Consider the following 15,560-nt stretch of genomic DNA (forward strand, 5'->3'; position numbering starts at 1 on the left):
ACAGAAAAAGAAATACTCAAGTTCAGTACAGACACCTGAAAAATCTACCTCAGTCCAGTAACATAGTATTTGTGCTTCGTTACTTCCCACCTCCGCCCGCCAGTCACACCACCGACAGTTTAGAGAAAAGTGAAACACACGTTAACACCTACGGACAAACTAAGCTGATCTATTAACCTTAAACGTGTGCGACCTTGGGCCGTGGGAGGGAGCCGAGGTGCCTGCGGAGAACCGGCGCAGCCACGGGGAGAGCGAGCCAACTGCCACGGCGAGCAGCCCCCGGGGTCGGAGTTGACCCCGTGACCTTCTCGCCGTGAGGTGACGGCGCCGGCCGCTGCCCACACGGTTGTCGGTTAAAATGCGTCCAAAAAAAAAATCAGCTGTTCATTTTGTTTCTCTCGCTCACACGATTAATTCGATTAATTAATCTGACGATTAAAACAAGTGACGTACGCTTACAGGATGGCGTTTTCGTTGACACTGAGCCCAACGAGGAGGAGCAGCGGCGGCGGAGGAGCGAGGGCTGACAGGTCGCTCGGGTCACGGAGTTCACTTTAATGCCGCTGCGGTTTTGCAACACGCAGGACGTCTCAAGATTAAAAGGGAAGGCAGATTGAATTAGACGCAACCGAGTTCGTCGACTTGCTCGGCTGGGTTCTCTCTTCCGTCGTGCTGTCCCCAGCTAAAAATACCAACGCCTCGGTGGGGTGGGGGGAAGAAAGGAAGAAAATAAAGGAAAGGAAAAGAAAACAGGCCGGTGCAGTGAATGAGAAACTTTGGGGCATTTTCACCGTTTTCTACAAGTGTGCCAGCGGGAAGGTTTCAGGTTGAAGCTTGTTTTCTCCGTGGTCGTCTGTTGTTTCTTTTTCCCCCCTCCGTCGTCTTCTCTCCCACCGCATGATGAGGCTGCATTTTACTTGATTAACTCCCTCGCTCTCTCGCTCTCTCTCTCTCTCTCTCTCTCCCCGGGTTCTCACGCATGCACCGGTTGACTTGTGCAGATTAAACTCACGTCGTGTCAACAGGGTTAGGGCTGCGCGCTTATATATCCATTTAAGCACTCGCCACCGGCTGAATAGCGGTGACTCATCCCCGGCCTCCATCCACATCTCCCCGCCTCCCCTCCCCTCCTCCCCGCCCGCCCCAAAGCCAGACTGATCAGGCTAAATCCAAGACTCATCAGTTGGATGCCCTGGATTCATCCCTGAGGATAAATATATACAATGTGTTTAACAGCTTAACGGGGCAAGCGCGGGCGTGTGCGTGCGTGCGTGTGCCTAACGCGTAAACACATGCGGTCACATGCGTGTGTGTGTGTGTGTGTGTGTGTGTGTGTGTGTGTGTGTGTGTGTGCATTTGGCAGTGCTGGCTGGAGACAGTGAGAGACGGTAAACAACAAGAGAACAAACTGACCTCCATCCACGCGCTCCCTTCCCTCCGCCGTCCTCTTCTTCCTGCTCCTGCCCTGACCCCAATTAGTGACGTGAATGCCTATAAATCAGGTAAAACCTCGCCGCTGAAACACGCCGTCCACATGCTCCCGGGGCATTATGCTGCGGCCTGTAAACGGTCGACGAATGGCAGCGCCGGTGGACAAGCGAGAGCCGCGTTTATCGGGAACTAACGTGAATAATAGCGTGCTAAGTATTGGTGGGATTGGATTTTTACCTTTCGCTACGGCTTCGCGTTCGTGGGGGAGGACGTGGCGCGCGCCCCTCTCCATCTCCCCCGCTGTGAAAATGTTAAGATCCGCACCCCCCACGGGCGTTTGGAACAGCTTGAGAACCATTTCAAGGTACAACAGGTTAATCACAGCCGCTGCACATTTGCAGCAAAGACTCAATGCACCTTTATAGCTCTTGAGCAAATGTAAATTGGGTATAAATAATTGAGCGTCCAGCAGTGGCGAGTCGTAGAGGTTTGCGCGACGCTGTCTCATGTTGGAAGTTTCACCTCGTCCAGCCTGCCAACCAGCGTTTCCAATCGGCCTCAAGACTCAATTTGATTTTACAACAAATAAGCAATCTTGACCTTGCAGCCCAACACTGAGAGGTGACGGCTACACGGCGCTAAAAAAAACAAACAAAAAAAAAAAACACGGAAGAAGATGCGGACAAAAACATCGCCGGCGAGTGGTCAACGTGGATGTTTTGCCAAGGATATTAGCAAGGAGGCTGCAATCCTCTTTGACAACAACATATCAAAGCGATTCAGCTGCCATAACTTAGCAGTAACAAATTTCATTTAGCAATTACAAGTGACTTTCCACATGTTGCCTCCACTTGACAAATGCTTCCTCTAAACTGTTTTGGTCGATTAGTGGGTGGGATTGCTCCAAAGGATTCCTTACATTACTCATTATTAAATCTGGCTCACCACGATAAATTAAGCCTTTCATGAAAATGATCTTGATTTAAAGTCGCGGTGGTTGTATTAGCGTAGAGTCTTTGATTCAGCACTTTTTTTTTTTTTAAACAAATGTTTAAACGTGCTTCGTTCACGATGTTCAGTTTGAGCGAATGTGTGGGAGAGCAGAACACAGAGGCAAAGAGATGAAGCTCTGACCTGATGTGTCACAACAACAACGGCAACAACAACAACAGAAGAAATAAAAATATCTCTGAAACTAAAAGAGAGCTGATCTGATTAAACACCAAGAGGAACTGAATCTATTATTATGAGCCAATGAGGCGGCTCAGTAACTCATGAGACTTTCTGAGAAGTTACTTAATGGGCTGGTGCTGACGCTCTGCTTTTATCAAGGAACAACATCTTGGCGTGTGCACCGACAGAGGGGCCCTTTGACTCCACAAATCTGTTACCTCATCGTGAAACTTGCTGACATTTTTTCTCTCTGCAGCTTTTTTTCTCTTCTCGTACTGTCTAACAAAGACGCTTATTGTGGCGGGATATTAAACATGACAAAACCAATTGAGTTAAGTTCAGAGAACTCACTCAATGCAGGAATGATGTCTGCTCGGGGTTATCTTCTCCTGGACTGGCTTCCAAGCTAAATGTCATTTTGCGCAGTTGTTTTTTGTTTGTTTTCACTCTGACAAAGCAAGGGCCTGTTGTGGATGTGGAGGCTGGAGCACCAGTCTTGGCCGGTTCTTACAAGTATATACATGAAAGAGGAGTAAGGGAGTGTTTTATTTTAATTGCCACCTTTTATTCTAGACATTTCTGGCAGAGTAATATCATATACCATGATACACAAATTGATCATCACAATTACAGTCAGTAATGTGAGATTTATTACAATGGATGAGTGGACGATGGTCCACTGGATGGAATGGTGGGATGATAGATGATTTACAGATAATGGTTCGTGGGTTGGTTGGTTGGTTGGTTGGTTGGTTGGATGGAGGGATCATGGTTGTTTGGTTGAATGATGTAATGTGTGACTGTGATTCCGGATGGATTCTCGAGCCGTAGTGTAATATTGAGGATATTATGAGGTGTACTAATTTCGTCCGGACTCAATGTGACCTCACTGATGACCTAGGTCCCGCCACTGGTAACAGCAGTCTTTACGAAACAAAACCCGACTGAAAATAAAATGCTAACCATAGTTTGCCGGTACCTGTGGTGGCCGAGGAATTCAACACAGAGCCGCCCGGCTCTAAATGAGATGTCTTGTCGAGGAAACAGGTGCCGTTTGCTGGGCCCCCGAAAAAAAACAAGTCGCCTCCGTCAATGCATTCGTCCAATATTCTCAATCGGCATCAACAGCAGTGGGCCTTGTTGGGGCTGAGGCAGCGGCTATTTACGCGGAAGCGCAGCAGAATGGACGGCCCATAATGATGCGGGAAATGGGGACCGGGCGCTCTAAATGTCACACTCCATCTCGGGGGGGGGGTGTCGCACAATGCTCGGCCTGTTGGAGGACCTGTTTAGGGCCGAGGCTCTGGGCCAATAAGGAGTAAGAGGCAAGCTTGACGGCAAAGGGGACGGAAATAAATCAGCGAGTGGCCAACGCGTGCGTGCCTGCGAGCGTGCGCTCGCACGTAGGAGCACAGACCTTGTTGACGGGAGCGCGTCGTGCCCACTTCCATCTTCCAAATCTCTCCGCGGCTCTAATTCGCAGTGACCCCCTCCATTGTTAGGAAGCAGATGAGTCGGCTCCGCTGCTCCACTGATTGAATGGAGTCCACCGGTGCCGTCTCTCTGTTTTCCAGACTATTCCCCTGGCTGTCTCCATTCATTTCTCTTTCCAGTGCTTTGTTAGAGCAGAGGCACCCGGGCAGGGCAGGACACACACACACACACACACACACACACACACACACACGCACACACTGAACTGAACCCTGGGGCAAAGGAGAGAAGCAGAGATAGGGGTCTTTCTTTATTGCTCTGATCAAAACATTCATCCATCCTATGTGTTCCTCTCCCCTTCCCCTCTATTACACCCTGCTTATTAAATCATTCCCCTCCTATTTCGGCCGGATTTATCCGTGGGTATTACCTTGCCCCCAGACGGAGTGTGTGAAGCGCGCGCAGATCCCAATTTGCACATATATAGTGCATTTCCTTTTACCCCCTCTGCCCCCCCCGCCCCCCTCCTCCTTCTTTTCCTCGAGATCAATTAGATGGAAGTATGAACGTGAGGAGGTCGCACCAAACCAGGGCCGACCTTGACCCACATGCCAGGCCGCGCCACCGCGGGAACGCGTTTCCAACGCGCGCATCTCCGAGCCGAGTCAACTCTGATGCAATCACGCCGGAGTTTGCGAGGCGAGGCGAGAGGTTCTCCTGCTTTTTTTCCCCTTCCGCGGAAATGGGTCAGGAGGAGCTGGAATTAGACTCCTCCGCGCCGCCACAGCGGCACGTCAGCGCTTCTCCATAGTTCTGTGCAAATCGACTGGGTCTCCATTGTGAATGTCTCGGGGAAAGTTAAAACGAGAGCAAAGGATGAAGCGGGGAGCAGCGAGGTTGCTGAGGAGGCATAAAATAGCACTCGGGGGTCTCAGCAGCAGTCGCGTTTGAGGAATTCAGTAATCCAATTACCTTGTAGAGAACATATACTACTTTAGGGTATCAGCCGGCGCGGATTGTGCGCACACGCACGCACGCACGCACGCACGCACGCACGCTCACGCGCAGACACACACTAAACACAATACTTCAAAGACATTCAGTCCTCAATTCAAAGTACCGGCTCACACGATCCCAACGCTCTTTAAAATGCGCACACACAAGTTTGAACAGAAACACAGAGGTGCGATAAATAAATTCAGTGTGATCAAAAGGTTGTCCTGCATGGATCGGGTCAGTGGTTGTATTTGTCCCGCTATAGCAACTGGGGTTGATATCAAACGATAAAAATAATTGGATGAAGAAGTAACATCTATAAAAAAAAATATATATATATATATATATATATATATATATATATATTTTTTTTTTTTTTTTTTGCTCCAGGAAATTCTGTAAAGTATCTCTGGGATTTTTGTAATTTTACTTGTGGGGGAGCATGAGAGGAATCCAATGAAATCATGTAAGTGTGTTAATTTAGCCGTTATTCAACGTGGCATTTTAAGAGGGACCTTTAATACAGTTAGAACTGGGCTAATTTTAAAATTGCAGTAATAACTGCAATTGGATGCCGCCGATTCTGTGAATTATGTCACCTCAATACATTATTTGATTGCGATCCAGCTGGTGGTTTATGAGTGCTAATGGAGGGACGAGGTGGGATGACGAGCTTGTTTAGTGAATTTCCTCGGCAGGGAGATTGTCTTCCAAACTTGCGCACAAGTGGCTGCCTGTTTGGGTCTGACCTTCCCAAATTTGGTTCCAAGCCACTTTATCAATTAGGAGTTGTGCCCCATGAACACACTGAACAGTAAGCTAATTAATTACAGATAACCAGCGGGGTTATCCCCAAAAAAATAAACAAGAAAAAAAAAAGGTTTTCTTTGGTACAATTTTCAATGCGGCCGTGCCAACTGTGATTTCTTTTTCAATTATTTTTCACTTATTATTACTATTTTTAACGATTTATTGACTTATTATTAGTCCCTGGAAAGACCAACCATCCTTTTTTGTTATTCTGTGAAAAATTGGTGATAATAAACCTGATTCAGAGGCTAACTAGCATGATGACAACTTGACTCGACTATGATAACTAGTCTCGTTAGCACGCGCCACGATATTAGCTTGACATTAATATACAGGGGGGGTTGGGGGGCACCGTCTAAAAATAACTGACCTGAGAAGTGCCATTGATTGAGATGAGGGACGTCGCCTTGATGGGACTTTATAATGCGGTCATTTCGGCGCTGATGCAGTCCACATCGAACCGGTGGGAAACGATACAATGGCTATTGCGGCGGTGGGGGGGGCGCGGCACTCCATCAATCCAATGACCGCCATTATATCGGACCTAATCAACGTTATTGACTGTCAGTAATTTTGGGTCAACAGCGTGTTATATAAGCACATTGGCAACCTGACCAGATGCTCTATAGGCCGAGACACAGCTGCTCGGCAGGGATTATCTCGCCGGCCACAAACACACACACACACACACACACACACACACACACGCAGACGCACATGGGGTAGCTCCTTGAGCGACCGAACGCTGCCCCTCAATCAAATCACACACATGGCAAGAGTTAAACGAGGTGTCCGAAGTGACTAATCTTATCGCGCGGGGCAGATCGGTGCATTGTGGACTCATCTGTCAAAGCGAAATAAATCACTCCCACACTATTTCCCTGAGTCATTCTCGCCGCTATCGGCTACGCTTAAGTGTATGAGTGCCCATGCGCGCGCGGGAAGGCGCTCAATAAAAAATGTCATTGATGAATCCCTTTAGCATATGCTCCTGAATCCCAAAGGGAGCCCAAGTTATGCAGAGGCACACGCTCAAAAAAGAAAGAAAGAGGGGAAAAAAGGGTGGGGGTGGGGGGGTGGATACCATATTCACAGCTAGATTTAGAGCCAATTGGTTTTGACCGTGTATGATGCAATCAAACCTTTTTATTTTAATCCCGGAGGCAATCAGAGCGGCGCTGATGAGAACCCTGTTTTTTTCTGTACATCCCCTAACCCCCAGAGGGCTCAGCTCAATCTATATCTATCTGCATGGCAGTATTATCCGCCAGGTTTACAAAGTGTTGGCCTACATCGAAGTTATATATACATGAAAAAAATAAAATCAGGGATTGAGAAAATCCCCAGTGTTATACAACTCAATCCTATACATCTCGGCCCAAACTGTGGCGCAGTATGGTATGGTACGGTATGGTGTTGCAAATTGCGTAAGGCCGAATGCAATCGTGTGGGAAGACCTTTTCTCTATGGATGGTGTTTTGAGGTTCGGCTCCCACCATGAAGCGCTTTGGTTCGTAAGACAGAAAGCCCAACATCGGAAGACGTTATGGTGATAGATTGAGATCATTAAACTTTAATGACTGAATTTCACTTTGAGTCGGATGCCTTTGTGGGGAAACCCTCGCCTCCCCAGAGAGTCAACAAAATTACAGCATGTCATTAACTTGGAATGAGCATCGCGATTATTTCCTGGTGACTTGTCATCATGACATGCTATGAAGTGGGACACGGCCCGCTGAGTCGGGATCGGGGGTTAGCGGAGGGGTGCGGGGGTCTTCCCCATTGGCCGGTGAGCTTTGAATGAGGTCATGGGATCCGTCACAGATGGTGCAGATGGGGTACCTCAACCCCTCCTCCGACCCAGCCCTTCACCCCCGGTGACCATTCTGTCACGGCTCAGGCCCCTGTGATGTTCCAATCACACGGCAGCCCCCCCTCACCCCCACCCCCGTCCCCAAAATAAAACCTTAATAGGAGGCATTATGGGATATCGATCAGAAGGGCTCACTGCTTTATCACACTTGGAACAGTCTGGAAAAAAAACTGCTGAGAAGCGTTCAATAACTCCCTTAACAGCTCAAGTTCAATTTCAGATTTTCTCACTGGTACGTGTCGGACATCTTCCTATTCCCTTTCATTACTGGCCTTGTGACAACAATTTGTCAGAGCAACATTGAAGGAATAGTTCTGTACTGGCCCGGCCCAGTGTTTAGCAGCTTGAAGTCACCTCCCGGGACAGTAGCTGGCTTATTGCCCCAAAATAAATCAACACCTACTTTTCAACGTGCCCTCCAGCAGGTGTTTACACTCCAAAATGTAAACTGTGATCCCAAAAGCCATGTTTCATTTCCCCCTGTCAGACAATTTAACTTTCTATAATTACAAGAGGAGCCTGGAGGCAGCAAACACTCATTACTTCACGGGCAAAACTATTTTATTACTGTGATTAAAAACAACCGTTTTTATTTATTTATTTGTTTATTTTTGCACGTTGGGAATATATCATTGCGCATTAAATAAATCATTTGGTGGCTTGCTGGGAAACGGTGCTGTGACCTCCCCTCCTCCCCCTCCAGAAACATATTATTTGAGTGAGTGCGAAAGTGTAAGACGCGCCGCAGTTAACAACTTTTAGTCGCTCCCTTCCACGGGAAGCAACTTGGCAGGTGATAAATCTTGCCGGAGTCGGGCTGCGGGGCCGACCAGTCCAGTTTGAGGGATTTAGTCTCTGGAGTTCCTCACCTCGTTTAAAGCGGGAGCCGCCCCATTGGTCACACCCCATCACCCCGTTCTTTAGCCCTCGGCCATTTTTCACTGCGGCCCAAACGCCCCCGCCCCCGTCACTGTGGTTACATCTGCCACGGTTCCAGCAGAGTGGCTTTCTGAAGACTGATACCCGCTCCTGAGCTCTCAATGCCAAAAAAATTCTCTTTGCTGAGCTTTCAATTTGACCCCGCCGAACCCGCCCTGGAGCGAGTGCACACGCTCAGTGGATTGTGTTGTGGTGGGCGAGGTGGGGGAAAAAACAAAAACAAAAAACTGGACTGGACCTGATCCACACAGAACATCGTTACTAAAACAAAACGTTGTGTCAAGAATTTGAGTGAAAACATTTTTTTTTTGCTGTTGTTGGTGCCGCAGTCGCGGATAAATATGTTAAGTTAATGTGTGGAGCGAAAGAAAGAAAAAGTATACGATTCCAAACTTGAGTCTTGGCGGAGGCAGACAGAAGAAGGCCACTGCATTCTTCAAAAGACACTTTGATAAAAGTGTGTCAGTTCCACTTCTTAGACCATAGGTAGTGTTCGTATTCACAGGAGGCCTCTGCCATTATTATTTCAACACTAGTTTGGGTGTATCCATCTGGCAATGAGCCCATCCAGAGTGTTTTGTAAAGGGGAGGCGAGGTTTGCTGGTGACATTGTGTTTAACACCTAAGACCTATCAGATGTCTCGTTCCCATTTATTCAGGTTGCTGAAGCTCCTTCTGGGGCCAAGGAGAGCTGCATTACCATTTATCTAACTGAACTCTCACCAAAGCCAATCAGGGTGATGATAAAACACACTGTTACCCAAGAAAAGCACTTCTATTAATGGAAACAGTTTGATCAAGGCGAACAGTAGTGTTCAGTATTTCTGTCATTGTGGTATTCTGGGGCTTCAGATGCAGCTTGCAGCAGTTGCTACCTGGTTTCATCAGAAAGAAAAAAAGGTGATTGGTTATGGAATCTAAAGCATGAAAGAAAATTTATTAAAAATCAAACAAAACATGAAACACAAAGTTACCAAGATGGATGAGCAGGGCTTTAGAACTGGAGTGTTTTTGTGTCGTGCAGTTGCGTTTAGTTGTTGCTTAACAGCGTTGAACTGGAAAGGGCTGCAAATCTCTAAAGTGATTCTGGCTTGTTTTTAAACTGTCGATTCTGAAAGACCCAGTGTGGAAAATTTGGCCTTATTTATGACTTTTGTATCGGTGTAAGCTTAATATACTGCCTATAAATACGTTGATAAAAGTGTATATTGGCAGCTCAATAAAAGTCAGAACAGTTCTTGTATATCTGAGAAAATATACATTGAGCAAGGACCATATTTCTAAGGAAGCTGGGCAGGGACAATCCAGCCCGCCTGACAGTGCGTTTTGTAGTTAGGGTGATCGCTCGCGTCCTCAAATAAACCAACAAAGAAGAAGGTGGACTAGGCATCCAGTTTTGTGTGCGACTGTAGTTCACTGGCAAGCTCGGGAGAGGGAGGGTGAGCGAAAGAGCGCCGCAATCTAAAATGTGACCACTTGTCGTCACCGTTTCTTCTAAAACCCTCCAAATGATATCTCCAATATTACACACTCGACCTTTAAATGATGTTTCGTCCGGAGTTGACAAAGTTTACCGTGAAGTTTGAGACGCCAGAAGTGTTTTCAACTCCTGAGACGAGACTCGCGCCGAAAGCAAAACCGTCATTGAAAATCAAAGGGGCCAACTCGAGAGGCTCGCGCCGGCTAAAGACGGACCGTGGCAGTGATCAATTTCCCAATAAAGGCGAGATCAATCAAACCGCGGCGTATCCATCACGCCGGGGCCGCTGACACGCGCTGATAGATGATTTTTAATAAAAGAGCAACACCGGCAGACGGACACGTTCGGCCGACGTCGGCTTCCGCCCTCTGCTCACCAATCACCCCCCCCCACCCCATATCCCTCGAACAACAGTTCTGGAGCCGTGACTCCGCCCACCACTTCATCACTTTCGCCTCAGAAACAAACAAACAAAAAAAAAAACTACTCTCACGCACACAAAAAGAAAAAAATCTGCTCCTCTATCTTCTGCCAAAAGCCGAACATACATCACTGCCGCTATCATGACGGCCGTCGCTCGAGCCCCCGCCGCGCGCCCCCGCCGCCGCTTTACCCGTCGGCGCTCAGTCGTGGGGACGCGCTGATCTGATTACAGCATTAGGGCCGGCGCAAACAACAAACAAGCGCATGTTGTTCCCACTTTTTTTTTTTTTTTTCTAATCAAATAAAGTGCTCTTGAAAAGCAGAATGAAATGACATTCGGACATCGTCTGCTTGTTGTAAGGCGTAAGAACCTTAGCGCGGAAACATAGCGTCGCGCAACATTAAAACTCGGCAGGACCTGATGATGATAAGTCATTAATCCGCTGTTTAGGTTTTTGCGGCTTCAATCGGGCCTCTGAGGCAAGTGTGTGTGTGTGTGTGTGTGTGTGTGTGTGTGTGTGTGACTGAGAGAGAGAGAGAGAGTGTTTGTGCGATAACAGCCCTGCATCTGTTTGAATTTGAGTCACTGTGCCAGAACATGAGGAAAATTTTACAGGAAAGCCCTCAAACAGGCAGACACACACACACACACACATACACACTCTCTCTCTCTCTCTCTCTCTCTCTCTCTCTCTCTCTCTCTCTCTCTCTCTCTCTCTCAGAAAGACAAACACTGTGCAGGTGCCTGAAGGCGACGCAGAATGAAAAAGACGCAGGAAGCGTAACAAACAAACAAAAAAAATGACAACAAACAGCCAGTGCTGATTCTGTTATAGTTTGGATTGGGGACAGATTAGGGAAATATTAGGATGGGATTAACTGGCCAGGTTAAGCCGTTTGATCGTCAACTAAATATGGCTTAGATGCCGCAGACGAGCTGATGTCACATGGAATTAATCCAGCCATGATTTCGGTATAATTTAGAAACTCTTGGGGTAATCCACTCATGATTTCAACAGGCTGTCAAACGGGTCGCTGCGTGCGTGTGTGTGTGTGTGTGTGTGTGTGTGTGTGTGTGTGTGTGTGTGTGTGTGTGTGTGTGTGAGAGAGAGAGAGAGAGAGAGAGAGAGAGAGTGATTGATGTCTGAACGCAGCGGCTCTATAGTAATTCCCTCTGGGTAGTGTGTCATATTGCACACATAAACAGTTCACTGTAAAACCATTAAATGGAAAAAAAAGAGAGGGGGAAAAAGCAGATCGGATGCCAGGAAATGTTTATCATGCAAAACAGTTTGGATATTTCATTAGGAAATGAGACGCGGATTACTTTTTGTCGGAGGGAGTGACCTTTCGTGGCTCTCGCCGGAATGAAAACACAGCCCAGACACTTCAGATTGTGTGTAATCTGTGAACGGAACGCCAGAGTTCATTTCGATGAAGAGCCTGTTTTTTTTTTTTGTTTTTTTTTGTTAATAACAGGAAAGTGTGTTTTGACATCAGCAAAGATGGCGGCTGAAGAAAAACATCATAATACCGCCTTTTGATCGCGTTTTTACGTTTATAAATGTTACATTGCGAAGTAAAAATCAGGCACACATCAGTGTCGCACTTTTGTATTTTCGGCCCGCAGCTGCTTTTCGTGATGCCACAAAGTGCAATGACGCCTCACTGACACATCTTGTTGATGAGTGACCACGCCCCCTGGGTCTGTTGCGACCTGTGAGGCTGCTTCACTGCGGACTTGGCTTGAAGACGCTGGCTGGCGCAGTAACACATCAGTTTCAGGAAAAAATGAATATACTGTAGTAGCTTCTAGTTAAAGTTTTTTTTTTCAAGGGTCAGACTTTATTTTATTTTCCTCCACTATTTATTAAATCTCTTTTTTTCTAACTAGTGGAGGGATGGAGGCAGGCGCACAAAAGCCTTGTGGGTGAATGTGTAGAATATTGGATCTTTATCCACGTGCCCCACGTGTTTACGCCCATTCGACATGAACTCTCTCTGAGGCGGTGGCCGAAGCGGGCCGAAGCCGACTCGGGGTGAAATGCAGTGGTTGATGGAGTGCGATCTGATTTCTTGGTTGCTGAGATTTGTGGGTTAATGCAGCAGGGACTGTTGGGAGAGTTGTTGTGTTCTTATAAGTAATTCTAATGAGTGGGTGCGTGTTATTCTTATTGGGTAGGACTTGGGTGGGGGTGGGAGGGGTGTGGGGGGGGGCGTTACAAATTTTTTTTTGCTTGCCTACCCGTCTTTGATTATGTCTTGTGAAGCTGCATTAATGTGTGAGCAGCGTGCATATGTGTGTGTATGTGTGTGTGTGTAATGTTTTTGTTTTTCTGTATTCACATCTGTGTCAAAGCCCCCTGGACGACGTCCCCCCCCCCCCCCCCACACACACACACACACAAGCGCCAAAATCCCCTGAAAGCTTTTGATCCTGCAGAAATGTGGAACTCCCCCGACTGCCCCCCCCACCTCCCCCCCGTCAGGAGTTGGATTAAACCTTGCTCGCTAACAACTACGCCGCTCCTGATTAGGAAACCACTTCCTGTTTCCTGTTCCAAAGCGCAAACTTGGTATGGAAAAAAAAAAAGAAAGAAAAAACGAACACTTCGGTTTATGAATGAGAATATGGCAGCTTGCAGGTGATATGTATATATATATATACATATATATATATATATATATATATATATATGTATATATATATATATATATATATATATATATATATATATATATATATATATATACATATATATATAAATATATATATATAAATATATATGTGTGTGTACGAAGGCCGCCAGCTAGCGAGAGTATGCAGGAATGCCAGGAGATCATTGTTGCCCCCCCCCCTGCCTCGCCCCCTCCCCCCTCCCACCACCACAGACCCCAGAGGGAAACCTCCACCCCCCCCCGCATCCCCACTCCCCAGCAGCCGCCTCACCTCGCAGAGACGGGCGCTGCAGATGCGCCTGCTGCGACATTCCCGGGGTAAAGATGATGAAAGTGACTGAGGGGTGACCTAAAAATGTCACCACAGGAGAAAGAAGGCGGGCGAGGCGGCAGCGGTGGAGGTGGAGGGAGGGAGGGGTGGTTTAAAAAAAAAAAACACAAAAAACGCTGCAACGCATGCAAGACGGAGTGAAAGGAAACTGGAGGTTGTTTTTTTTTAATATAAAGACTGCAGATAGGGCGACGACAACAACGACGACAACAACGACGACAACAACGACGACAACAACAACGCAAAAGTGAGAGCTAAATACGACACCATTGAAGTGTGTTTTTTTTCTGTTTCTTTTTTTTTTGCTTTTCCCCTCCACCCGCCCTGCAAATTATCTTCCCGGGGTGCACATGGGACACACGTTCAGGGTTGCATTTCTTTAAAGACCCACACACACACTACCACACAAATAACACTTTTGCCAGAGCGACTTTTTTTTTCTTTTCTTTTTTTTTTTTGCTCTGCTTTTTTGCTGACTTTACATTTAAATGAGGAAGGGAGGGGGATTATCCTAATGTTTGGTGCTTAGGGCACAAGCTTGCCAACACACACACACACACCCAGCATTGATGGGCTGGGAAGGGAGCTGGTGTTGGTGGTGTTCATGGTTACCATGGAGACAGACGGCCAATGAAAGCGCAGTGGGGTACAACACGAGTCAAAACCTTTTGACGCGCGCCGAGTGAGGCAGGAGGGCCGGGCCATCTTTTTTTTTTCTTTTTCTTTTTCTTTTTTTTTAGGATGGCAGGGGGGTTTTTTGGCAGCGCGTGCAAAAATTGGGGTGGCGCCCACCATTACAATGTTCACACACGCGCACACACACTGCACAGACACACAAAGGCTGCATCTTATCTCCTCCTCGCCACTCCTCCTTTTCCTTCCACATCTCTCCCTCCCTCAATCCCTCCTTCCCTCTGTCTGTCTGTCTGTCTGTTTCCCTCCATTCCCCCTTTTTCTTCCCCCTTCCTTCTCCTGGGCAGAGAGATGGAGCAGAAAGTGGCGTGTAATTACATCCTAATCTTTGGCTGGTATCTGCTCTGCTACAGGGGCTGTTAGTACAGAGAGCTGTCAGGGACACACACTAACACTAACACACACACACACACACACACACCTCCACATAGTTAGTTTTTTTTTCTTTTTAATTTTGTTTTTTGTCCAGAAGTCCACACATAAAATCTGTGGTCCTACGGCTGTGCATGTGCGTGCGAGTGTGTGTGTGTGTGTGTGTGTGTGTGTGTGTGTGTGTGTGTGTGTGTGTGTGTGTGTGTGATGACTGTGTGTGTGTGTGTGTGTGTATGTGTGTGTGTGTGTGTGTGTGAACTCGCTGCTTGACTGATAGAAGAAGACATTCCACAAGACAGATGGGGCGACTGATTTTTTTTCTCTCCTTCTCCCCTACAGCGTATACGTGCGTTTGGTTATATAATTGCACTCTTTAACGTCGGCGTCATTTGACCAAACACAATAAAAGTCCGTTTGAAGGCGGAGCATCCTGACGACCAACCGACCGGGCGCCGTTCGTCTTTTCATTCAATAAGCCTCCGAGAGCGGCGACCCTTTCTTATCTGCTTCAACTTCTGAGTGATTTTTTTTTTCTTTTTTTTTTTCTAAGGGATGGAGATCCTGGAGGCGTATGGAGGTCACGGGCGGCGGGAGGTTGGCGGTATATATTTCCCAACGCGGTGGCGCCGACGCGGCCGGCTCATTTCATTTTAACTCGCTCGCACGCAAGCAGCCAAGTGCAGCCAGGTCTCTGGAAGACCCCCTGCGAGGCTGATATGTGGATCCATAAGGACCCCTGCATTATACATGCAAAGCTAATTTGTTGTGCGCGCTCGCAGACACACATGCATACGCGCGCACACTTGAGTCTGGGTAAAAAAAAAAAAAAAAAAAAAAAAAAGTGCAAGTAAAGTTGTCATAAAGTAGGGCAGGGGCTTGCTGGGGCCGGAGAGCATAAACAAGTCCTGATCACTTTGGTTGGCTTC

Source organism: Nelusetta ayraudi, unplaced genomic scaffold, assembly GCF_046127955.1.
Source record: "Nelusetta ayraudi isolate G7.1 ecotype Tasmania unplaced genomic scaffold, CSIRO-AGI_Nayr_v1 ptg000135l, whole genome shotgun sequence".
Lineage (NCBI taxonomy): Eukaryota > Metazoa > Chordata > Actinopteri > Tetraodontiformes > Monacanthidae > Nelusetta > Nelusetta ayraudi.